General features: G+C 39.6%; 1 protein-coding gene across 5 annotated transcripts in view; it reads left to right on the top strand.

Moving 5' to 3' along the window:
- Positions 1-24,504, top strand: part of PBX1 (PBX homeobox 1) — a 415,683-nt gene that overhangs the window by 195,810 nt on the left and 195,369 nt on the right. The window lies entirely within an intron of this gene.

The following is a 24,504-nucleotide window of genomic DNA, read 5'->3' on the forward strand; positions in this document are numbered from 1 at the left end:
ATGGAAAGATGGCACTGTGTTCTAGAGAGGGTGTATTCGCATACTGCCTTTCTGCCAGTGAAATCAACTGCTTCAGGAATATCTCTGAAATTAGGAAATGTGGAATAAAGGAATACTGTCATAATTTATTTTCCAAACTGACAAGGGTTACAGATATAAGGTGAAAAGTGAAACACAGAACAGTTCAAATGCTTCTGTAATTCATTAATGCTGTAGTGAAAATATATAACTCAATTTAAAATTTAATGTCAGTGCTTAATTTGATTATGTGTATTATACCATTATTTACATTACATTGCATAACCTATATAAGCATTATCGTTTATAGCCCATTTATATTCCAATTTTATTATAATGTATTCTATACAGTAATCATTTAAAAAAATACATCACTTTTGTAAAAAGTATTTAGGTATAAGTATTTATTAATTCAACCCTTGATGGCGTAAGAATTTACTGGCTGTTTAGAGTCCAAAAATAAATATGCATAGATATGCATAGTCTGTATTTAATAGATTAAATTATATGTAGTACATATATAGAGCATGTATGTATGCTTTCGCACTTCGGGAGGTTATTGTCAGTATAGACGTGTGTGACTGTGTGTGCATATAGCCATGTGTGCAGATCAGTAGTGTTGTATACAAGGGCCTCATCGGAAAGAGAGCAAGCGAAGGGAGAAAGAGTGAGGAGGAAAGAGAATAGTAGTGATGAAGCCGACATTGTTCTATACAGATCGCTGGCTGCCTGCTATTGTTTCCTAGCATTTGAAGATGAAACATATTCATTTAGCCTTCAGAACGAATGGCTTTAATAAGGGCAGAGCGGAGAGGTGGGGTAACACTCATGACTAGAGAGACCCATCAAGGCTCCCCCTAAGGCCATTCCATCAGTGACAAGGACCACATGACCATTAACTCTGCAATCAGGACAAGTTTTCAACATTCCGGGGTATCCTTCAATTGCAGAAAGAGTCATTTGGAGTCAAGGGGAGATGTATATCAGCCGTAATTGGATTCTGGCCAAGGCTCTTAGGACAGTATTATCCATGGTGAGGGAATAGGGAGGGGCTGAACAAAGCAAAGGGGGCATGATTCCAGCCACAGACAAGAGAGTGGCAGCTACCCCAAGCCACAGGCTGTTGGTTTGGTCACGGGTCAGAGTGGCCTGCCTATGGATGTAAGTGATCCGCCTTCCCCAGCAGAAACAGGTTTCTGAATACCTAGGGGACAAAACTTTGGGCTGGAAGGATGAGGCAGCCCTGGTTGCACTTGACTACCGAAACCCAGTACAAGCTATTTAAGGCCTGAATGTGCTCCCATCTCGCCTCTTCCCACTGCTACCCCCTCCCCTCCCTGCACCCTGACTACTTCATTACAATCTGCCTTCAGGCCGGAATTGCCCTGCTTAAGCCTCAAATCATTATAATTACCATTATTAGAAATAGCTGCGGGGGAGGCAGTGGAACACCAAGTAAAAATGTGTGAGTGTGTCCGCTGGCCCTGGAATCACATCTTTTGAGCTCCGGGGACCACAAGGCATGAGGGTTCCACCAAAGCCAGCTAATGCGACGGCTGTCAGCTCCACTCACCCCACCTGTCAAGAGGGGGATGCAGTGGGGTTCATTTTTTTAATTGACACCTTCCTCTCTCATTCCACGCTCTCTCGTCTCCATCTAATTCTTCCTTTCATCTTTCTGCTTTTCTCTGAGAAAAAGCCATTCCTCTGCTACCCCAGTACAGAAGAGTCAAAAAGCCACATGAGCAACAATGACATATGCATTATTCTGTTGAAAACACAGAGATTGTAACAAAGGCACAAGCCAGAAAATGCGCTGAATGTCAGAAAAATAATTGTCTGCCAAATACGAGGCAGAGAAGACGGACAGATGGAGGAGAGAGACATAGAAAGAAGGCCACAAAACAGGATGGGGAGAAAGGAGAAGGAGAGCCAAACATGGATGACAATTACAGAATGAGGGTAGAGACGAAATGGTGAAAATACTGCTTCTCGTTGTCTAGCGTGCTCCTGCTGCTCTTGTTGTTAGCTGCTGTCCAGTCAGCCCCCAACTCATGGTGACACCATGCACAACAAGAATGAAATGCTGCCTGGTCTTCTGCCATCCCCATGATAGACTACAGATTGAACCTATGTGATCCATAGGGTTTTCATTGCTGGTTTTTGAAAACAGATCCTCAGGATTTTCTTCCTAGTCTGTCTTACTCTGGAAGCTTCATTGAAACCTGTTCGGCACCAGAGCAACCAGCAGACCACCACTGACAGGCAGGTGGTGGCTGAGCGTGAGTGCATTGTTCAGGAATCCTGGAAGGTGAGAATTCTACCACCAAACCACCCATGTCGCCTTAGTGTGCTTCTAGTACTTCTGTAAATGAAACCCAGAGTTCCTCTATTGAAAGAAAGTAGAGTGGAAATATGGTGGAACCAGGAAATAGATAAAATGTGAATGCCTTTGATTTTCAAGGTGTGTCAGAAACACTTCCTGTAGGTATTCAGGAGGGGTTATGGATGGAATGCAATGTGATACCATTGACAGAGATTCAAGGAGACAAGGAAGAAAGGTGTGTGTCCAAGTGGACCCTACCCAGCAGTGGTTGCCTGAGCATCTCCCTGCCTTGACACTGGACATTCCTGGGAAGTCTACACTCTACGAAATTTTTACAGCACCGGATGGCAGAGCCCCATGAGGAAAGCTCCATCGTTGAGCCTTGGGCTGAAGTATTTTTCAAATCTTCTAATGATCATTTATTTGAAGTTAGATTGACATGAATCACACATGACATTAGCAGTGTTTAAAGATGGGCTTGGTCAGTCCCCTAAATCAAGAGTTGAATTAGGATATAATTAGGAAGAGATATCAGAGTTTGCAGTCAGTTTTGATGTCTTTTTTTTTATTTTAATCAACTCTTCAGATATAATTTATATATATTAAACACACCTATTTTATATGCACAGTTTGATGAGTTGTTTTTTTTTTAATAATTTTTCTTGAGCTTTAAGTGAACGTTTACAAAAGTTTGATGAGTTTTAACGAATGTATGACCACTATAGAGCTCTGGAGGCACAGTGCTTAAGAGCCTGGCTGCTAACCAAAAGATTGGCAGTTCAAATCCACCAGGCGCTCCTTGGAAACCCTATAGGGCTGTTCTACTCTGTCCTATAGGGTCGCTATGAGTCAGAATTGACTCCACGGCAACAGGTTTGGGTTTTTTTTTTTTTTTTTTTTTGTACGCACGACTATAAACACTAGCATAATCAAGATATAGAACATTTCCATCATGCCATAAGTTCCCTCCTGCCCCTTTACAGTCAAATTCCCACCCCATCCCTGGCCACGGGTAATTCCTGATCTGCTTTCTGTTTATTACAGTTGATTAGTTTTGACTTTCCTAGATTTTTTTTTCCCCTGCAGAAGACCTCTTTATTTATTTATTTATTGAACTTTAGATGAAGGTTTACAGAACAACCTATCTTCTCATTAAGCAGTTCACATATTTTTTTTTTATAACATTGGTTAACAACCCCCTGACATGCCAATACTCTCCCGTCTTGGCCTTGGGTTCCCTGTTACCAGCTTTCCTGTTCCCTCCTGCCTTCAACTGCTTGCCTCTGGGCTGGTGTGTCTCTTTAGTCTCGTTTTGTTTTATGGGCCTGTCTAATCTTTGGCTGAAGGGTGAACCACAGGAGTGACTTCATTACTGAGCTAAAAGGGTGTTCTGGGTCTGTACTCTCAGGGTTTCTCCAGTCTCTGTCAGGCCAATAAGTCTGGCTTTTTTTTGTGAGTTAGAATTTTGTTCTACATTTTTCTCCAGCTCTGTCTGGTACCCTCCATTGTGATCCCTGTCAGAGCAGTCAGTGGTGGTAGTTGGGCACCATCTAGTTGTACTGGACTCAGTCTGGTGGACACCATGGTAGTTGTGGTCCATTAGTCCTTTGGACAATTTTTCCCTTGTATCTCTAGTTTGCTTCGTTCTCCCTTGCTCCCTAAGGGGTGAGACCAGTAAAGTATCTTAGATGGCCACTCTCAGGCTTTTAGATCCCAGATGCTAATCAGCAAAGTACAATGTAGACCGTTTTATTTATAAACTATGTTATGCCAGTTGAGCTTGATGCTCCCCAAGACCATGGTCCCCACAGCCCTCAGCCCAGCAATTTGGTCCCTCGGTCCCTTTGGATGTGTCTATGGAGCTTCCATGACCTTGCCTTGTACAAGTTGTACTGGCTTCCCCAGTATTCTGCACTGTCTTATCCTTCACAAAAGTTACCACTTATATGTCTTATCCTTCACGAAAGTTACCACTTGTCTATTTAGTGGTTTTTTTACCCCGCCTTGTAATCATCAAAGATTGCTTTTTTTTTGTGCGTAAACCTTTTCATGAATTTTTATGGTAGTAGTCTCGAACAATATTTGTCCTTTTGTGATTGACTTATGTCACTGAGCATGACGCCCTACAGATTCATCCATGTCACGCGATGCTTCACAGATTCATCATTGTTCTTTATCGTTGCATGGTACACCATTGTGTGTATATACCATAGTTTGTTTATCCATTCATCTGTTGGTGGGCATCTAGGTTGTTTCCATCTTTTTGCTATTGTGAACAACACTGCAGTGAACATGGGTATGCATATGTCTGTTCGTGTGATGACTCTTATTTCTCTAGTATATATTCCTAGGAGTGGGATTGCTCGATCATACGTATTTCTATTTCTAGCTTTCCAAGGAGGTGCCATATTGTTTTCCAAAATGGTTGTATCATTTTGCGTTCACACCAGTAGTGTGCAGCCTCTCCAACATTTGTTATTTTCTTTTTTTTTTTTAATTCGTGCTAGTAATGGCAGGGTGGTATGGTATCTCATTGTGGTTTTGATCTGCATTTCTCTAAAGGCTAGTGATCGGGAGCATTTCCTCATGTGTCTGTTGGCCGCTTGAATGTCTTCTTTGGTGAAATGTCTGTTCATTTCATTTGCTTATTTTTTAATTGGATCATTTGTGTTTTTATTGTAGAGGTGTTGTATTTTCTTGTAGATTTTAGAGATTAGACCTTTGTCAGATTTGTAACAGACAAAATTTTTTTCCTAGTCTGTAGGTTCTCTTTTACCCTTTTGGTGAAATCTTTTGATGAGCATAAGTGTTTAATTTTTAGAAGATCCCAGTTATCTAGCTTATCTTCTGGAGTTTTGCATGTTGTTGGTTATGGTTTGTATCCTGTTAATGCTGTGTATCAGGGCCCCTAGCATTGATCTATTTTTTCTTCCATGATCTTTATAATTTTTGGCTTTATGTTAAGGTCTTTGATCCATTTTGAATTACTTTTTTGTATGGCGTGAGGTATTTTTCTTTTTTTTTGCTTATGGACATTCAGTTTTGCCAGCACCATTTGTTTAAAAGACTGTCTTTTCCCTATTTGATGGACTTTGGACCCTTGTCAGAGATCAGGTGACTGTAGGTGGATGGATTTACATCTGAGCTCTCAATTCCATTCCATGGTAAGTATTCCTGTCATTGTACTAGTACCAGGCTGTTTTGACTACCATAGCTGTATAGTAGTCTCTGAGGTCAGGTACTGTGTGAGCCCTCCAACTTTATTCTTCCTAAATAGTGTTTTACTTATCCGGGGCTTCTTCCCTTTCCATATAAGTTAATGATTTGTTTTTCCTTCTCTTTAAGGAATGTTGTTGGTGTTTGGATTGGGATTGCATTGTATTTGTAAGTCGTTTTGGCTAGAATTGTCATTTTCACAATGTTTAGTCTACCTCTCCATGAGCATGGTATGTTTTTCGATTTATGTAGATCTATTTTGGTTTCTTGCAGTAGTGCTCCGTAGTTTTCTTTGTATAGGTCTTTCACATCCTTGGTTAAATTTATTCCTAAGTATTTGATTTTTTTAGGGGCTATAATAAATGGTATTATTTTCCTAATTTCCTTTTCATCATTCTCTTTTTTGGTGTATAGGAATCTAACTGATTTTTGTATGTTTGTCTTGTATCTTGCAACTCTGCTGAATCTTTCTATTAGTTCCAAAAGTTTTCTCTTGGAGTCTTTTGGGTTTTCTCTGTATAGTATCATATCATCTGCAAATATGGACAGTTGAACTTCTTCATTACCAATTTGGATGTCCTTTATTTCTTTTTCTTGCTTTATTGTTCTAGCAAGGACATCCAGCACAATGTTAAGTCCTTGTCTTGTTTCTGTTCTCAAGGGGAATGTTTTCAGCCTCTATGTTAAGAATGATGTTGGCTGTTGGCTTTGTGTAGATGCCCTTTGTTATATTGAGAAGTTTCTATACCTATTTTATTGAGAGTTTTTATCAGTGTTGGACTTTGTCAAACAGCCTTTCTGCATCGAGATGATCATGTGATTTATTTATGTGGTGGATTACGTTGATTGATTTTCTAATGTTGAACCATCCTTGCATACCTGGTATGCATCCTACTTGGTCATGGTGTATTATTTCTTTGATATGATGCTGAATTCTACTGGCTAGAATTCTGTTGAGAATTTCTTCATCTATATTCATGAGAGGTAATTTTCTTTTTTTGTGGTGTCTTTGCCTGGTTTTGGTATCAGGGTTATGCTGGCTTCATAGAATGAATTCAGAAGTATTGCTTCCTTTTCTGTATTCTCAACTGATATAAGCTCTTCTCTGAATGTTTGGTAGAATTCTCCAGTGAAGCCATCTGGGCCAGGGCTTTTTTTTTTTAATTGGGAGTTTTGTTTTGTTTTAATTACCTTTTCAATCTCTTCTCTTGTTACAGATCTGTTTAGATTTTCAGCATCATTTTGTGTTAGTCTGGGCAGGTAGTGTGCTTCTAGAAATTTGTCCATTTCCTATAGGCTTTCAGATTTGTTGGAATATAGTTTTTCATAATACTCCATTATGATCATTTTTATTTCTGTTGGGTCTGTTGTAATGTCCTCCATTTCATTTCTTATTTGGGTTATTTTTGTTGTCTCCTGTTTTTCTTTTGTCAGTTTGGCCAGTGGTTTGTGATTTTGTTGATCCTTTCAAAGAACCAACTTTTGGTTTTGTTTGTTCTTTCTATTGCTTTTTCTATTCTCTATGTCATTTATTTCTGCTCTGATCTTTATTATTTCCTTTCTTCTGGTGGCTGTGGGCTTCTTTTGCTGTTCTCTTTCTATTTGTTCGAGTTGTGTAGCTAATGGTTTGATTTTGTCCATTTCTTCTTTTTTGCTGTGTGCATCTATTGCTATAAATCGGCCTCTGAGCACACCTTTGCTGTGTCCCAAAAGTTTTGGTATGATGTGTTTTCATTCTTATTTGATTCTAGAATTTTTTGATTCCATCTCTGATTTATTCTATTACTCAGTGGTTAAGCAGGGTGTTATTCAGTTTCCATGTAATTGACTTTTTTCCCCTTCCTCTTCCTGTTGTTAATTTCTACTTTGATGGCGTTGTGGTCAGAGAAGATACTTTGCATTATCTCAATGTTTTCCATTTTGTTGAGTGTTGCTCTGTGGCCTAAGATGTGGTCTATTCTGGAGAATGTTCCATGTGCATTGAAAAAGAATGTGTATTTTGCAGCTGTTGGGTGGAGTGTTCTCTTTATGTCTATGAGGTTAAGTTGGCTGATTGTGCCCTTTAGCTCTTCTGTATATTTGCTTAGTTTCTTTCTAGATATTCTGTCCTTACCAACAGTGGTGTGTTGAAGTCTCCTGCTATTACTGTGGAACTGTCAATTTCTCTTTTCAGTGCTGTTAGAGTTTGTTTTATGTATTTTGGAGCCCTGTCATTGGGTATGGAGATATTTATTATATGGTTATGTCTTCATGATGGATTGTCCCTTAAATCATTATATAGTACCCTTCTGTGTCTTTTACGGTAGATTTTGTTTTAAAGTCTATTTCATCTGAGATTAGTGTTGCCACTCCCGCTCTTTTTTGGTAGCTGTTTGCTTGATACATTTTTTTCCATCCTTTATTTTTAATAAATTTATGTCTTTGTTTCTAAGGTATGTCTTTTGTAGACAGCATATTAATGGATCCTTTTTTTCAATCCGTTCTGTCACTTTGTCTCTTTATGGATACATTTAGGCCATTTATATTCAGTGTAATTATTGATAGTGTGAGTTTATTGCTGTCATTTTGTAGTGCCTTTTTTTTTTTTTTTTTTGTGGTGCTGATGTTTTCTTTATTCCTCTTACTCTCCTGTGGTGAATTCCTTTAGTTTGTGGATTTTTTTTTATTAATTTCTTTTTGGTTTTGCATTTTTTGTTTATTGAGACTTTGTTTTTCTTCTTTATTTTGATGAGTAGGTTCATTAACTTTCTTTGTGGTTACCTTGAAATTTACCTTTATCTTCCTGGGTTTGAACCAGTCTATTACTTGGTATCCCTTGCCTTCCTCTCCATTAGAAAGCTCTATACCTACACCTTTTATTCCCTCTTTTATTGTTCTGACATTGTTTTCATTTAAAGATTAACCTCTCTGCTTCTCTGTTGTAAATCTTTTGGTTTTGCATAGTCTTTGAGAGTTCGGTTCCTAGGTTGTTATCTGGCTGGTGTGATCTTGTGTCCTAGATCCAGGCTGGGTCTGATGTTGTTTGTTCTTAAACCAAAGGACTCCCTTTAATAATTTTTGTGAGTTTCATTTGATTTTTACATATTCCCTTAATTTTTGTTTATCTGGAAATGTCCAATTTTCACCATCATATTTGGATGAGAGTGTTGCAGAGTATATTATTCTTGGTTGGCAGTTTTTTTCTTTCAAGGTTTTATATATATCATCCCATTGCCTTCTTGCCTACGTGATTTCTGTCGAGTAGTCAGAGCTTAGTCTTCTTATTTCCCCTTTGTATGTGACTTTTCATTTTCCTCAAGCTGCTCTCAGGGTTCTGTCTTTGTCTTTTGTTTTAGTGAGTGTGATTATGATATGCTTTGGTGATATTCTTTTGGGGTTTATCCTACATGGAATTTGTTGAGCCTTTTAGATGGTCAGCTTTTTATCCTTCGTGATACTAGAGAAGTTTTCTGTCAGCAATTCTTTGATGATCCTCTGTGTGTTTTCTATTTCCTCCCCCTGTTCTGGAACTGCAATCACTTGCAAATTTTAGCTTTTGATTGTGTCCCACATAATTTCTCAGTGTTTCTTCATTTTTCATCATTCTTTTTTCTGATTTTCCCTCAAAGTGGTATCCAAGTATTTGTCTTCAGTTTTGCTGATCCTGTCTTCCATTGTTTCAGACCTGTGCCTCAGACCTTCTATGACACTGCCCATTTCTGAAATCTTGTTTTTAATCTTTTGGATTTCTAATTTTTGTTTTTATGTGATTCCTAGTTGTGAATTTATTTCAGCATTTTGTTCCTGTATTATTTTCCTGAATTCTTCCATTTTTCATCTGTATTGTCCATGAATTTGTCTATTTACCTTATATTTTGCTTTAACTCTTCAACAGCTCTGAATATTAGAGATTTGAATTCCCTTTCAATTAGTTCTAGTACCTTTTCTACTGAAAAGTCATCTGGTGTTTTATTTTGGACACCTAGTGGCACCATCCTGTCCTGTTTTTTTAATGTGTTTTGATATTGTTTGTTGTCTTTGGAACATTCAGTGGTTATTTTATTCATTTATTGATTGATAATTGATTGATAAATTTGTTTGTTTCATCCTGCTTTTTAATTTTAGTTTTTATACCTGAGCAGGCAGGCCATGCCTTCTTCATTGTTTGCCTTGGTGTTTGTTGTGTTGTCTGTGGGCACGATACTTTTCATCTTCTTGTCAATGGTAGGGCCAGTTGCTCAGCTATAGTGCAGCAGGGCAGGTCGAGCTGAAGCGGAGGGGTGGGATAGGTTGTTTGTGGCACATACTAGGGCTGAAAGCATGAGCCAGGGGTCAGTGCAAGGCAGGTCCCAATAGGTCATGCCTGTGCAGCTCAGGGGTGCGATGTTCAATGCATGGTGGAGGTAGGCAGGAGGAAGGGGTAAGTTGTGATTTTTGGAGCTAAGATGGGTATGAGAAAGAAGAGAGAGAAACAGGAGCCACAAAAGCAAAACAAAACAAAATAAAGTCCTGAGGGAATCTTCATGTTGGAGTGGAGAGATGAAGAACTGAGAAATGAAAAAAGAAAAAAAGGAAAAAAGAATAAGAGAAAAAAACTGAAAGAAAGAATTGCCCCCAGGGATCCCGCTGGTGACTGGGGAAGTGGCTCCCAGGCTTCATGGCACCGCCTGTCTAGAAGAGGCAGAGGTGGCACACAGAGCTAAGTATTCCGGAGAATAGGAAAAGAAGGAAAGCAGAGAGAGATGAGAAACTGAGAAAGGAAGAGGAAACAAAAAGGAAAAGAGAAAAAAGGCCCCCAGGCATCCCACTGACGCAGTTGCATTGACCAAGAAAGTGGCTCCCATGCCATATAGTACAGCCTGGCTAGAAGGGGCAGAGATGGCATAGAGCACCAGATATTCAGGAGACAGAAAAAGAAGGTAAGTAGAGAGAGAGAAGAAATTGAGAAACGCAGAGCAACAAAAAGGTAAAAAGAAAAAGAAATAATAAAAAATAAAATGAAAGAAAATCCCCCAGGATCCCACCAGTGTGGCTGTGCAGACTAAGGAAGTGGCTCCCAAGCTGAGCAGTACAGCCCAGCTAGAAGGGGCAGAGATGGCACACTGTGCCAGGTATTTAGGAGACAGGAAAAGAAGGTATGTAGGGAGAGATAAGAAACTTAGAAATGAAGAAATACAAAAAGGAAAGAAAGAAAAAAAAAGAAATGCCCCCAGGGTTCCCAGCAGCGTGGCTGCGCAGACCAAGGAAGTGGCTCCCAAGACGCATAGTACAGCCTGGCTAGAAGAGGCTCTCAAACCACGAAAAGAAAAAGAAAACAAAAAGGCCCCAGGGATCCTACCAGCATGGTGACATGGACTGGGGAAGCAGTTCCCTAGGCAAGTGGTACTTCACAGCCTTTCAAGAAGAAGCAAAGATGGTACATGGAGGCAGGCCTTCAAGAGATAAGAGGGGGAGGAAGTGAAAGGCAGGGTAGAAACCAAAAGAGACCAAGAAAAGCCACACCAGGAGCAAAGAAATGGCACTGAAGGAGCTGGCAGGTGTGGGTAGTGCAAATTCAAGTGGCATGGAGCCAGTTCCTCCCAGGTGTTGGTTGCTCAGCCTGCTGGGAAGTGGCAGATCAGTCTGCTGGGAAGAGGCTGAGGTCAAGCAGGGGGAGGAAGAGTAGGGGGTGGGAAAGCATGTATTGCTGGTTACTGGGTGCTCTGGCTCCTGCTGGGAGTTCCGTGAATCTACTTCTTTTTATTCCCTGTCTGCCAGTCTTTGACGGGAACCCAAGATGGTTAATCCATGATGCATTAGCTGATAGGGGACCTCTTCTTGTATCTCTCCTCACTCTCTGTTCTCTGTCAGTTTCTTATTCCAGTCAGCACTTGGTTGAGTTCTTTATCCCTTCATTTGATGCTTAGGGTTCCAGGATTGACTTTGTCTCTGTTTTACTTAGTTTTTTGGATCTTTGCTGTGGATGGATGGTGTGGTGCTTCTGTCTATAGAGTCATGCTGGCTCCACCTCCTTTCCTAAAATTTCATATAAATGAAGTTATACAGTATGTAGTCTTTTGTGTTGGGTTTTCTTTGCTGAACATAATGTTTTGAGATACATCTGTACTGTTGCTCAGCTCAGTTGTTTGTTGCTGAGTCGTTTTTCATTGTAGAAATATACCATAATTTGTTTCAATATTCATCCATTGATGAGCATTTGGGTCATTTCCAGTTTGACTGTTATGAATAAAGCTGCTATGAACACTTGTGTGCAAATCTTTTCACTTCTCTTAGGTAAGCAATGAAGATTTGTATTCCTGGGTCATATGGTAAATAAGTATTTAATTTTATAAGAAGATACCAAACTGTTTTCCAAAGCGATTATACCTCTAGCTCTTTTGGAGTGAGACCATATCATCGCTTTCAACATGGGGCAGGCTAGATGAGATATGACATTCAGTGATAGAAATTGTCATTGTCAGTTGAGAGAATTCTTGCACCCTATCAAATTGTCTGTATATTCAGAGGAATAGTTCTATTTTAAAAAATTAAATAGCATTAGAATAAAATCTTTCCTAAAATCTACTGGTCTTATATTAGCTGATTTCATTGAATTGTACAGTTTCTTAAGGAAAAATAAAGACACAGTTGTGCTACCAGTGTCTTAACCCAGACCCCCAGTGCTGTCGAGTCGATTCCGACTCATAGCGACCCTATAGGACAAAGTAGAACTGCCCCATAGAGTTTCCAAGGAGCATCTGGTGGACTCGAACTGCCGACCCTTTGTTTAGCAGCCGTAGCATTTAACCACTACACCACCAGGGTTTCTACCAGTGTCTTACATGTCCTAATTTCTCTAACATCTTGCTCAGGGCTCACCTTTTCTAAGAAATCTTTCCTAAATAACTCCACTCCGAACTCCCCTAATCTCCATCTGTGCCACTATTATTTATATAAATTATACTAGAAACCATTTGGTATCAAGTCAGTTCCAGCTCCTGGTGACCCCATGTGTGTCAGAGTAGGACTATGCTCCGTAGGGTTTTCAGTGGCTGAGTTTTCAGAAGTAGATCACCAAGGCTTTCTTGTGAGGCACCTCTACCTCTGGGTGGACTCAATCCTCCAATCTTTTGGTTAGCAGCTGAGCACACTGATTTTTGCACCACCACCCAGTGACTCCCATTTGCACAATATTTTTGTAACCCCTCAATTGTTTCTTTTTGGTATGATGGTCTGTTTATTGATATCTTACATACTGGGGATATGTTTTCTGCCTCGCATAGTCAATGTGCTACTTAATAATAGCATGTACATTGTAGGTACTCGATAAATTCTCAAATAAATGAACCTAGTCCACCGAAGCTATAGTTCAGAAAGCTCGCTACCACTCTGTCGGCTAAGGTAAATGTCTTAAATAACACATAAGGGGTCCCCTGGTGTAAATCAATCATAGACATGCAGATGCAGTTTATATGTTCTTTATTATGAAACTATCTCACCTACTCATGTGTGGCAAATGGGCTCCACATTCAGCTCCCTGCCTTCGAGTAAATAATCACACGATAAAGCTCAAAAAATATTTGGTTGTGGGTTTTATTTTTCCACCTCGGCCTCTGATGTGTTACCTAGTAGGCTGTGTGCTATGCAGTGCTTGGTTCTCGCTCACAGCTTGTGGTAAGCGAAATTATTCCAAGATTCAATGAATACCTGCTATTGAGCGACTTCCCTCACCACCCAAACTGGTCTTTTGTTCATGGTTATTGAGAGGATTGTCACCGCCATTGACCTCCTCAATTTTACTTCAAAAGAAATCAGCATTTTTCTTCCCCTTTCATTTCTAAAAGCAGATATGGCAATTTGCTGAAATTGCTGTCTTTAAAAGTTTAGATGATTATACTTTTTTTCCCCCTCTTGCCTTTTTTCTTCCTTTTCATTTCAGCAGCACAGTGCCGTCTCTTTTTCTAGGATTGGACATAGTTCCTGCTGCTGCAGTTATAAAGTGTGTGTGTGTTTCCTTACATGTTAGTATTCAGTTACTGGCGACCTCAGAGAAGAAATAAGGTTACATTGAACTATTTGATGAACAGTTTATATTTTAATTTTAGAGTCCATTTTCTCTAGGCACAAATATAAAAAGTTTGCAGCAAAAAAAAAAAAAAAAGTCAACCAATGGAAAGTTTCCATTTCTTTTTGGAAGAAGATATGATAACGACTAGCCTCACAGACAGAGGGATAAGCAAGATAGGTTATAGTTTGAAGATTTTATACCTGAAGAAGAAACAGAATTTGGTATAAATATGGGAGGGGGAAATAAATAGTGCAAGTGAAGGACTAGGGATGGAGGATGCAGGGAAGAGTGAAATGAAATGATAATAAAAGCCTGTGACTAGTTAGCAGAGGCCTTTAGAGCATCCTGTTTATGGATCCTACACCATGGGTCCAGTTCCCAAGGGTCACAGTTACCTTTACTGTGATCTGTGACCATGGCTACAAAATATACTGAGCCATTACTTCGTGCCATAGGCTTTATATATGCTGAACCATATAATGAAAAAAAAATGCACTTTAAATTATACTATGGAAAAGATAAGGAGCCCTGGTGGTGCAACAGTTCAGAGCTCGGCTACTAACCGAAAGGTTGGAGGTTTGAACCCATCCAGCTTTTCTTTGGGAGAAAGACCTGGCAATCTGCTCCCATAAAGATCCTCCAGCCACCCCTCCCCAAAATAAAAATCCTTTGCCGTCGAGTCAATTCCAACTCATAGTGACCCTATAGGACAGAGTAGAACTGCCCCATAGGGTTTCCAAGGAGCGCCTGGCGGATTTGAAGTGCTGACCTTTTGGTTAGCAGCTGTAGCACATAATGCCTACACCACCAGGGTTTCGCCATAAAGATTACAACCTAGAAAACCTGATGAGGCAGTTCTGCTCTGTCACATGGGGTCTTTATTATGAGTTGAAAAGCAGCTCGACAGCATCTAAGGACAACAGTAACATGGAAAGGATAAAAATATGAAAAATTAAGCTTTGTCTTCACGGAACGCACAGTCTAGTGGCTGTAGACTTTATCCACAGCATAAGCCACTTATATTGCAAATAGGGGATTATCTCATTGAGAGGACCTGTGGTTGGAGAAACAAACCCAATGATAATTTCTGGGGAGCAAAAGCAACAGCTTCAAAGCTTATACTCCATTTATAAGGGTTTGTGTAATATGGAATTGGTGTATTGAGTACCTGCTTTGTGCTACGGATTATGTTAGGTGCTTGGGATACAAAATGAGTTCATTCATAAAATATTGAATGTGTACCTCTTCTGTGCCAGGCATGAATAAGACATCATCTTTGCTCTTAAAGAACTCCTAGTTAATGTATAAGATACACATAATGACCTGTTTACATTATCTAGTAATAAGTGTTTTATCATTTACCACAACCAAACTCGTTGCCATCCAGTCAAATCCCACTCATAGCAACCCTGTAGGAAAGAGTAGAACTGCCCCATGGGGTTTCCAAGGAGTGGCTGGTGGATTCTCCAGCTGCTGATCTTTTGGTCAGCAGCTGTAGCTCTTAACCACTGTGCCACCAGGGCTATACCGTTTTATAGTATAGATATTGCAAAATGCTATGGGAAGACAGAGAAGGGGGCAGCTAATTCTGCCTGTGGATATTGATATTTGATCAACTGTTAAAAGATATAAAGATTCCAAACCATCAGACTTGGAATATGGCAGCCTACGTGGTGGTGGTATTGTAATTTGCCATTGAGTTGCCTCTGACTTAGGGCGACCTTATGTATAACAAAATGAAGTAAACATATAAAAATAAAAATGCAAGAAGGGCTAATAATTTATGTGTGAGTGTCTGTGTGTTTGCATTGACAGAGGAATGTATCTCCCTCTTCCTCTTAGCCACTATGTGGAAATTAATAGTTTCGTCTATCATAGCTAAGTTAGTAAGTTTCTGAGTCTCCTCTGACTTCCATCTTGGTCTTTTCTTTCTTTCCTGTCATTTCAATGACCTCTTGATTTCTTCATGTATGATGTCCTTGATGATTCCACAACTCGTCTGGTCTTCGGTCACTAGTGTTCAGTGTGTCAAATGTATTGTTGAGATGGTCTCTAAAGTCAAGTGGGATATACTCAAAATCATATTTTGGCTCTTGTGGACTTAATGACCAAGATGGAAGTCAGAGGAGACTCTGAAACTTGTTCACGAATGTTGAACAGCTAAAGTAAAAAGAAGAAATGATGAATTAAAAAAACTGAACAGAATATTTCAAAGGGCAGCTCAAGAAGATGAAGTGAAGTACTATAATGACATTTGCAAAGAGCCAGAGATAGAAAACCAAAACGGAAGAACACGCTCGGCGTTTCTCAAGCTAAAAGAACTGAAGAAAAAATTCAAGCCTCAAGTTGTAATAGTGAAGGATTTTATGGGGAAAATATTAAACAATGCAGGAGGCATCAAAAGAAGATGGAATACACAGAGCCATTATACCAAAAAAATTAATCAATGTTCAACCATTTCAAGAGGTAGCATATGATCAGGAACCAATAGTTCTAAAGGAAGAAGTCCAAGCTGCTCTGAAGGCATTGGTAAAAAAAAAAAAAAAAAAGAACTGACGGAATATCAATTGAGAAGTTTCAACAAATGGATGCGGTGCTGCAGGTGCTCACTCATCTATGCCAAGAAATATGGAGAGAGGTTCCTGGCCAACTGACTGGAAAAGATCTATATTTATGCCTATTCCCAAGAAAGGTGATCCAACCAAATGTAGAAATTATAAAACAATATCATTAATATCACACACAAGCAAAATTTTGCTGAAGACCATTCAAAAATGGCTACAGCAGTATATCGACAGGGACCTGCCAGAAATTTAGGCGGGATTCAGAAGAGGACGTGGAGCCAGGGATATCATTGCTGATGTCAGATGGATCCTGGCTGAAAGCAGAGAATACCAGAAGGATGTTTACCTGTGTTTTATTGATTATGCAAAGGCATTCAACTGTGTGGATCATAAAAAATTATGGATAACATTGCGAAGAATGGGAATTCCAGAACACTTAATTGTGCTCACAAGGAACCCTTACATAGATCAAGAGGCAGCTGTTCAGACAGAACAAGGGGATACTGAGGGGTTTAAAGTCAGAAAAGGTGGGTGTCAGGGTTGTATCCTTCACCATACCTATTCAATCTGTATGCTGATTAAGCAATCCGAGATGCTGGACTATATGAAGAAGAGCAGGGCATCAGGATTGGTGGAAGACTCATTAACAATCTGCGTTATGCAGATGACACAGCCTTGCTTGCTGAAAGTGAGAAGACTTGAAGCAGTTACTAATGAAAATCAGAGACCACAGCCTTGAATATGGATTGGACTTCAAAATAAGGAAAACAAAAATCCTCACAACTGGACCCATAAGAACCAAAAACCCAAACCAAACCCATTGCCGTTGAGTCGATTCCAACTCATACTGACCAATAAGAAGCATCATGGTAAATGGAGAAAAGACCAAAGTTGTCAAGGATTTTATTTTACTTGGCTCCACAATCAACAGCCATGGCAGCAGCAATCAAGAAATCAAACGACGGTTGGGAACCAGACAAGGATGCTCTTTATCAGTGCTCTTATTGAACATTGTGCTCAAGGTCCTAGCTAGAGCAATTAGGCTAGATAAAGAAATAAAGGGCATCCAGATTGGCAAGGAAAAAGTAAAATTATCTCTATTTTCAGATGACATGATCTTATACACAGAAAACCCTAAGGAATCTTCAAGAAAACTACTGAAACTAATGGAACAGTTCAGCAGAGTATCAGGATACAACATAAAAATACAAAAATCAGTTGGATTCCTCTACACCAACAAAAAGAACACTGAAGAGGAAATCATCAAATCAATACCATTTACACTAGCCCCCAAGAAGATAAAATACTTAAGAATAAATCTTACCAGAGACGTGAAAGACTTATACAGAGAAAACTACAAAACACTTCTGAAAGAAACCAAAAGAGATCTACTTAAGTGGAAAAACAAACATTGCTCATGGATAGGAACACATAACATTATAAAAATGTCTGTTCTCCCAAAAGCGATCTATAAATTTAATGCAATTCCTATCCAAATGCCAGTGACATTCTTTAATGAGATAAAGAAACAAATCAACAACTTCACTTGGAAGGGAAAGAGGCCCCAAATAAGTAAAGTGTTACTGAAAAAGAACAAAGTGGGAGGCCTTACTGTACCTGATTTTAGAACAAATTATACCACCATATTAGTCAAAACAGCTTGGTACTGGTACGACAACAGATACATACACCAATGGAACAGAATTGAGAACCCAGACATAAATCCATCTACATGTGAGCAGCTGATATTTGACAAAGACCCCAGAACAGTTAAATGGGGAAAAGACAGTCTTTTTAACAAATGGCTATCCATCTGCAAAAAAATGAAAAAAGATGCGTAACTCACAGCATGCACAAAAACTAACTCCAAATGGATCAAAGACATAAATATAAAATCTAAAACAATAAAGATCATGGAAGAAAAAATAGGGACAATGTTAGGAGCCCTAATACGTGGCATAAACAGTATACAAAACATTACTAACAATGCAGAAGAGAAACTGGATAACTGGGAGCGCCTAAAAATCAAACACCTATGTTCATCCAAAGACTTCACCAAAAGAGTACAAAGATTACCTACAGACTAGGAAAAAGTTTTTAGCTATGACATTTCTGATCAGCGCCTGATCTCTAAAATCTACATGATACTGCAAAAACTCAACTACAAAAAGACAAATAACCCAATTAAAAAATGGGCAAAAGATATGAACAGACACTTGACTAAAGAAGGCATTCAGGTAGCTAACAGATACATGAAGAAATGTTTGCGATCATTATTAGAGTAATGCAAATCAAAACTACAATGAAATTTCATCTCATTCCAACAAGGCTGGCATTAATCTAAAAAAACACAAAACAATAGATGTTGGACAGGCTATGGAGACACTGGAACACTAATACACTGCTGGTGGAAATGTAAAATAGTACAACCACAATTTGGTACTTCCTTAAAAAGCTAGAAATAGAGGTACCGTACGACCCAGCAATCCTACTCCTTGGAATATATCCTAGAGAAATAAGAGCCTTTACACGAACAGATATATGCACACCCATGTTTATTGCAGCACTGTTTACAATAGCAAAAATATGGAAGCAACCAAGGTGCTCATTAAAGGATGAATGGATAAATAAGTTATGGTATATTCACACAATGGAATACTATGCATCGATAAAGAACAGTGATGAATCTGTGAAACATTTCATGACATGGAGGAATCTGCAAGGCGTTATGTTGAGTGAAATTAGTCAATGGCAAAAAAAAAAAGAAAGAAACCAAATCCAGTGCCGTTGAGTCGATTCTGACTCATAGTGACCATATAGGATAGAGGAGAACTCACCCATAGAGTTTCCAAGGAGCACCTGGCGGATTTGAACTGCCGAACCTTTGGTTAGCAGCTGTAGCACTTAACGCCTACGCCACCAGAGTTTTCATAGTCAATTGCAAAAGGACAAATATTGTATAAGACCACTATTATAAGAACACAAGAAATAGTTGAAACTGAGAAGAAAATATTCTTTGATGGTTACAAGAGAGGGGAGGGAGGGAGGAAGAGAGAGTGGTATTCACTAGGTATAGTAGATAACTATTTTAGGTGAATGGAAAGACAACACACAGTACAGGAGAGGTCAGCACAACTGAACTAAACTAGAAGCAAAGAAGTTTCCTGAATAAACTGAATGCCTCAAAGGCCAGCATAGTAGGGGCAGGGATTTGGGGACCATGGTTCGGGGGACATCTAAGTCAATTGGCGTGATAAAATGTATTAAGAAAACATTCTGCATCCCACTTTGGAGAGTGGCGTCTGAGGTCTTAAACGCTAGCAAGCAGCCATCTTAAATGCATCAATTGGTCTCGACCCACCTGGATCAAAGGAGAATGAAAGACACCAAGGACACAAGGTAAATTATGAGCCCAGGAGACAGAAAGAGCCACATAAACCAGAAACTACATCAGCCTGAGACCAGAAGAACTAGATGGTGCCTGGCTACAACGGATGACTGCCCTGGCAGGGAACACAACACAGAACCCCTGAGGGAGCAGGAGAGCAGTAGGATGCAGACCCCAAATTCTTGTAAAAAGACCAGACTTAATGGTCTGACTGAGACTAGAAGGACCCCGGTGGTCATGGCCCCCAGACCTTCTGTTGGCCCAGGACAGGAACCATTCCTAAAGTCAACTCTTCAGACAGGGATTGGACTGGACAATGGGTTGGAGAGGGATGCTGGTGAGGAGTGAGCTTCTTGGATCAGGTGGACACTTGAGACTGTGTTGGCATCTCCTGCCTAGAAGGATGATGAGAGGGTAGAGGGGGTTAGAAGCTGGCAAAACAGACAACAAAAGAGAGAGTAGAGGGAGGGAGTGGGCATTCTCATTAGGGAGGGAGCAATTAGGAGTATGTAGCAAGGTGTGCATAATCTTTTGTGTGAGAGACTGACTTGATTTGTAAACTTTCACTTAAAGCACAATTAAAAAAAAAGAAAAGAAATCAAATGACGCATTGTATTGGGTAAATCTACTGCAAAGGACCTCTTCAAAGTGTTAAAAAGCAAAGATGTCACTTTGAAGACTAAGGTGCACCTGACCCAAGCCATGGTATTTTCAATCGCATAATATGCATGTGAAAGCTGGACAATGAATAAGGAAGACCAGAGAAGAACTGACACCTTTGAATTGTGGTGTTGACGAGGAATATTGAATATACCATGTACTGCCAAAAGAAAAAACAAATCTGTCTTGGAAGGAGTGCAACCAGAGTGCTCCTTAGAAGCAAGGATGGCGAGATTGTCTTACATACTTTGGACATGTTGTTAGGAGGGATCAGTCCCTGGAGAAGGACATCATGCTTGGTAAAGTACAGTGTCAGCGGAGAAGAGGAAGACCCTCAACAAGGTGGATTGACACAGTGGCCACAACAGTGAGCTCAGGCATAACAATAACTGTAAGCATGGCACAGGACCAGGCAGTGTTTCATTCTGTTGTGCAAGGGTCACTATGAATAGGAACCAACTCGACGGCACCTAACAACAACAGCAACAACAGCTAAGTTATAAATTGTGAGGCACATTTTCTAAGGCATCAGCAGAGGAGCAGGTCAAGTTGTCCTTGTAACTCTTTGAGCTTGAGAAGTGAGGACAACATCCACAGGGTGTGAGAAAGTTTTCTCTGGACTCTGTAGGCCAAAAGGGCTTTTCGGTGAAATTCTTGGTGATCCAGAATTCATATGATTCCATGTATTCCTTTGCTGTTCCTAAGGGTGCTGGCAAGATTTTCGTGGTTATAAATGGAAATTCCTGTTAACAAACACGAGAAAGTGTCCTAAAAATAAGACGTATTTTAGATCCAAATTAGTGAAAGAATGATCGGATATTGGAACATGTGTTCTTTTGCTCCTCTTTTTTCAATGCAATATCTGTGCAGGGAAGTATCTGTAGAAGTGGGCTGCGTGGGTAGCCAACCTTTTGTTTCTTTCTTTTTCACTACATGGCTCAGATAAACAGTGAGAGTGTTTTAATAATCCCTTGGCCGCTGTCATAGTTGTGATTTCTAGATGAAGACGACTCTGTGAGGCTGCTATTCTAGGATGGTGGACTCAGCATATGTGACTATGTGTGTGCGCATGTGCGTGCATACATGTGCGTGCGTGAGTGTGAGTGTTTATGTGTGTTTGTGCTGGTTTACGAACCACTGCAGCCACATTGAACTACTAAGGTGAAAATCATCTACATGAACACTGACAAAATCCACCATCAGTTCCAAAAGAGGCTTGTAAACCTGGAGCTAACAGCCAATGGCTTTATTATTTTTATTTATTTTTATTGTGCTTTAAGTGAAAGTTTATAAATTAAGTCGGTCTCTCATAGAAAAAATTTATATATACCTTGCTATATTGTCCTAATTGCTCTCCCCCTTGTGAGGTAGCACACTCCTTTCCTCCACTCTCTCTTTTCCTGTCCATTCTCCTTCCCTCCACTCTCTCTTTTCCTGTCCATTCGGCCAGCTTCTAACCCCCTCTGCCCTCTCATCTCCCCTCCAGAAAGGAGATGCCAACGTAGTCTCATGTGTCTACTTGATCCCAGAAGCTCATTCTTCACCAGTATCATTTTCTATCCCGTTGTCCAGTCTAATCCCTGTCTGAAGAGTTGGCTTTGGGAGTAATTCCTGTCTTCCTCTCTTGGGCTAACAGAAGGTCTGGGAACTACGACTGCGGTCCTTCAAGTCTCAGTCAGACCATTAAGTAAGTCTGGTCTTTTTACAAGAATTTGGGGTCTCTATTTATCCTACTGCTCTCCTCCTCCCTCAGGAGTTCTCTGTTCTGTTTCCTTTCAGGGTAGTCATTGGTTGTAGCCAGGCACCACCTAGTTCTTCTGGTCTCAGGCTGATGTAGTCTCTGATTTATGTGTCCCTTTCTGTCTCTTGGGCTCATAATTACCTTGAATCCTTGGTGTTCTTCATTCTCCTTTGATCCAGGTGGGTTGAGACCAATTGATGAATATTTGATGGCTGTGTGCTTGCTACCATTTAAGACCCCAGATGCCGCTTTCCAAAGTGGATTGCAAAATGTTTTCTTAATACAGTTTATTATGCCAATAGACTTAGATGTCCCCTGAAACCATGGTCCCCAAACCCCTGCCCCTGCTACGCTGGCCTTTAAAGCATTCAGTTTATTTAGGAAACTTATTGCTTTTGGTTTAGTCCAGTTGTGCTGACCTTGCCTGTATTGCGTGTTGTCTTTTCCTTCAGCTAATGTAGTTCTTCTGTACTATCTAATTAGTGAATACCCCTTTCCCTCCTTCCTTCCCTCCCCCTCCCTGTAACCATCAAACAATGTTTTCTTCTCTGTTTCAACTGTTTCTCGAGTTATTATAATAGTGGTCTATTACAATATTTGTCCTTTTCCAATTGACTAATTTTACTCAGCATAATGCCTTCCAGATTCCTCCATGTTATGAAATGTTTTACAGATTCACCACTGTTCTTTATTGATGCATAGTATTCCATTGTGTGAATATACCGTAATATATCCATTCATCTGTTGATGGGCACCTTGGTTGCTTCCATCTTTTTGCTATTATAAACAGTGCTGCAGTGAATGTGGGTGTGCATATATCTGTTCTTGTAAAGGCTCTTATTTCTCTAAGATATATTCCAAGGAGTGGGATTGCTGGATCATATGGTAGTACTATTTCTAGCTTTTTAAGGAAGCGCCAAATCAATTTTCAAAGTGGTTGCACCATTTTACATTCCCACCAGCAGTATATAAACGAGACCTCTCGAGCGTTTATTATATTGTGTTTTTTGGATTATTGCTAGCCTCGTTGGAGTGAGATGGAATCTGATTGTAGTTTTGATTTGCATTTCTCTAATGGCCAATGATTGTGAGCATTTCCTCATGTATCTGTTAGCTGTCTGAATATCTTTTTTACTGAGGTGTCTGTTCATATCTTTTGTCCATTTTTTAATTGGGTTATTTTATTTATTTATTTTTTTTGTAGTTGAGTTTTTGCAGTATCTTGTAGATTTTAAAGATCAGGAGCTGATCGGAAATGTCACAGCTAAAGACTTTTTCCCAGTCCGTAGGTAATCATTTTACTCTTTTGGCGAACTCTTTAGATGAACGTAAGTGTTTGATTTTTAGGAGTTCTCAGTTATCTAGTTTCTCTTCTGCGTTGTTAGTAATGTTTTGTACACTGTTTATGCCATGTATTAGGGCTCCTAACATTGTCCCTATTTTTTCTTCCATGATCCTTATCGTTTTAGATTTTATATTTGGGTCTTTGATCCATTTTGAGGTAGTTTTTTGCGTGGTATGAGGTATGGGTATTGTTTCATTTTTTTCCAGATGGGTATCCAGTTATACCAGCACCATTTGGTAAAAAGACTGTCTTTTCCCCAATTAACTGACTTTGGTCCTTTGTCAATTATCAGGTACTCATATGTGGATATATTTATGTCCAGGATCTCAATTCTGTTCCATTGGTCTGTGTTTCTGTTGTCGTACCAGTACCAGGCTGTTTTGAGTACTGTGGTGGTATGATGAGTTCTAAAATCATGTAGAATGAGGCTTCCCGCTTTGTTCTTCCTTTTCAGTAATGGTTTACTTATGCAGGGCCTCTTTCACTTTCTTATGAAGTTGGCGATTTGTTTCTCCATCTCATTAAAAAATGTCATTGGAATTTGGATCGGAATTGCATTGTATCTATAGATCACTTTTGGTAGAATAGACGTTTTTACGGTGTTAAGTCTTCCTATCCATGAGCAAGGTATGTTTTGTATACCCACTTATGTAGGTCTATTTTGGTTTCTTGCAGTAGTGTTTTGTAGTTTTGTTTGTGTAAGTCTGTTACATCTCTGGTAAGATTTATTCATAAGCGTTTTATCTTCTTGGGGGTTACTGTAAATGGCATTGACTTGGTGATTTCCTCTTCGATGTTCTTTTTGTTGGTGTAGAGGAATCCAACTGATTTTTGTATGTTTATCTTATATCCTAATACTCTGCTGAACTCTTTTATTAGCTTCAGTAGTTTTCTTGAGGATTCTTTGGGGTTTTCTGTGAATAAGATCATGCCATCTGCAAATAGAGATACTTTTACTTCTTCCTTGCCAATCTGGATGCCCTTTATTTCTTTATCTAGCCTAATTGCTCTGGCTAGGACCTCCAGCACGATGTTGAATAACAGTGATGATAAAGGGCATCTTTGTCTGGTTCCAGATCTCAAGGGGAATGCTTTCAGACTCTCTCCATTTAGGGTGATGTTAGATATTGGCTTTGTATAAATGCCCTTTATTATGTTGAGGAATTTTCCTTCTATTTCTATTTTGCTGAGAGTTTTTATCATGAATGGGTGTTGAATTT

The sequence above is a fragment of the Elephas maximus genome, chromosome 3 (genome assembly GCF_024166365.1).
Source record: "Elephas maximus indicus isolate mEleMax1 chromosome 3, mEleMax1 primary haplotype, whole genome shotgun sequence".
Lineage (NCBI taxonomy): Eukaryota > Metazoa > Chordata > Mammalia > Proboscidea > Elephantidae > Elephas > Elephas maximus.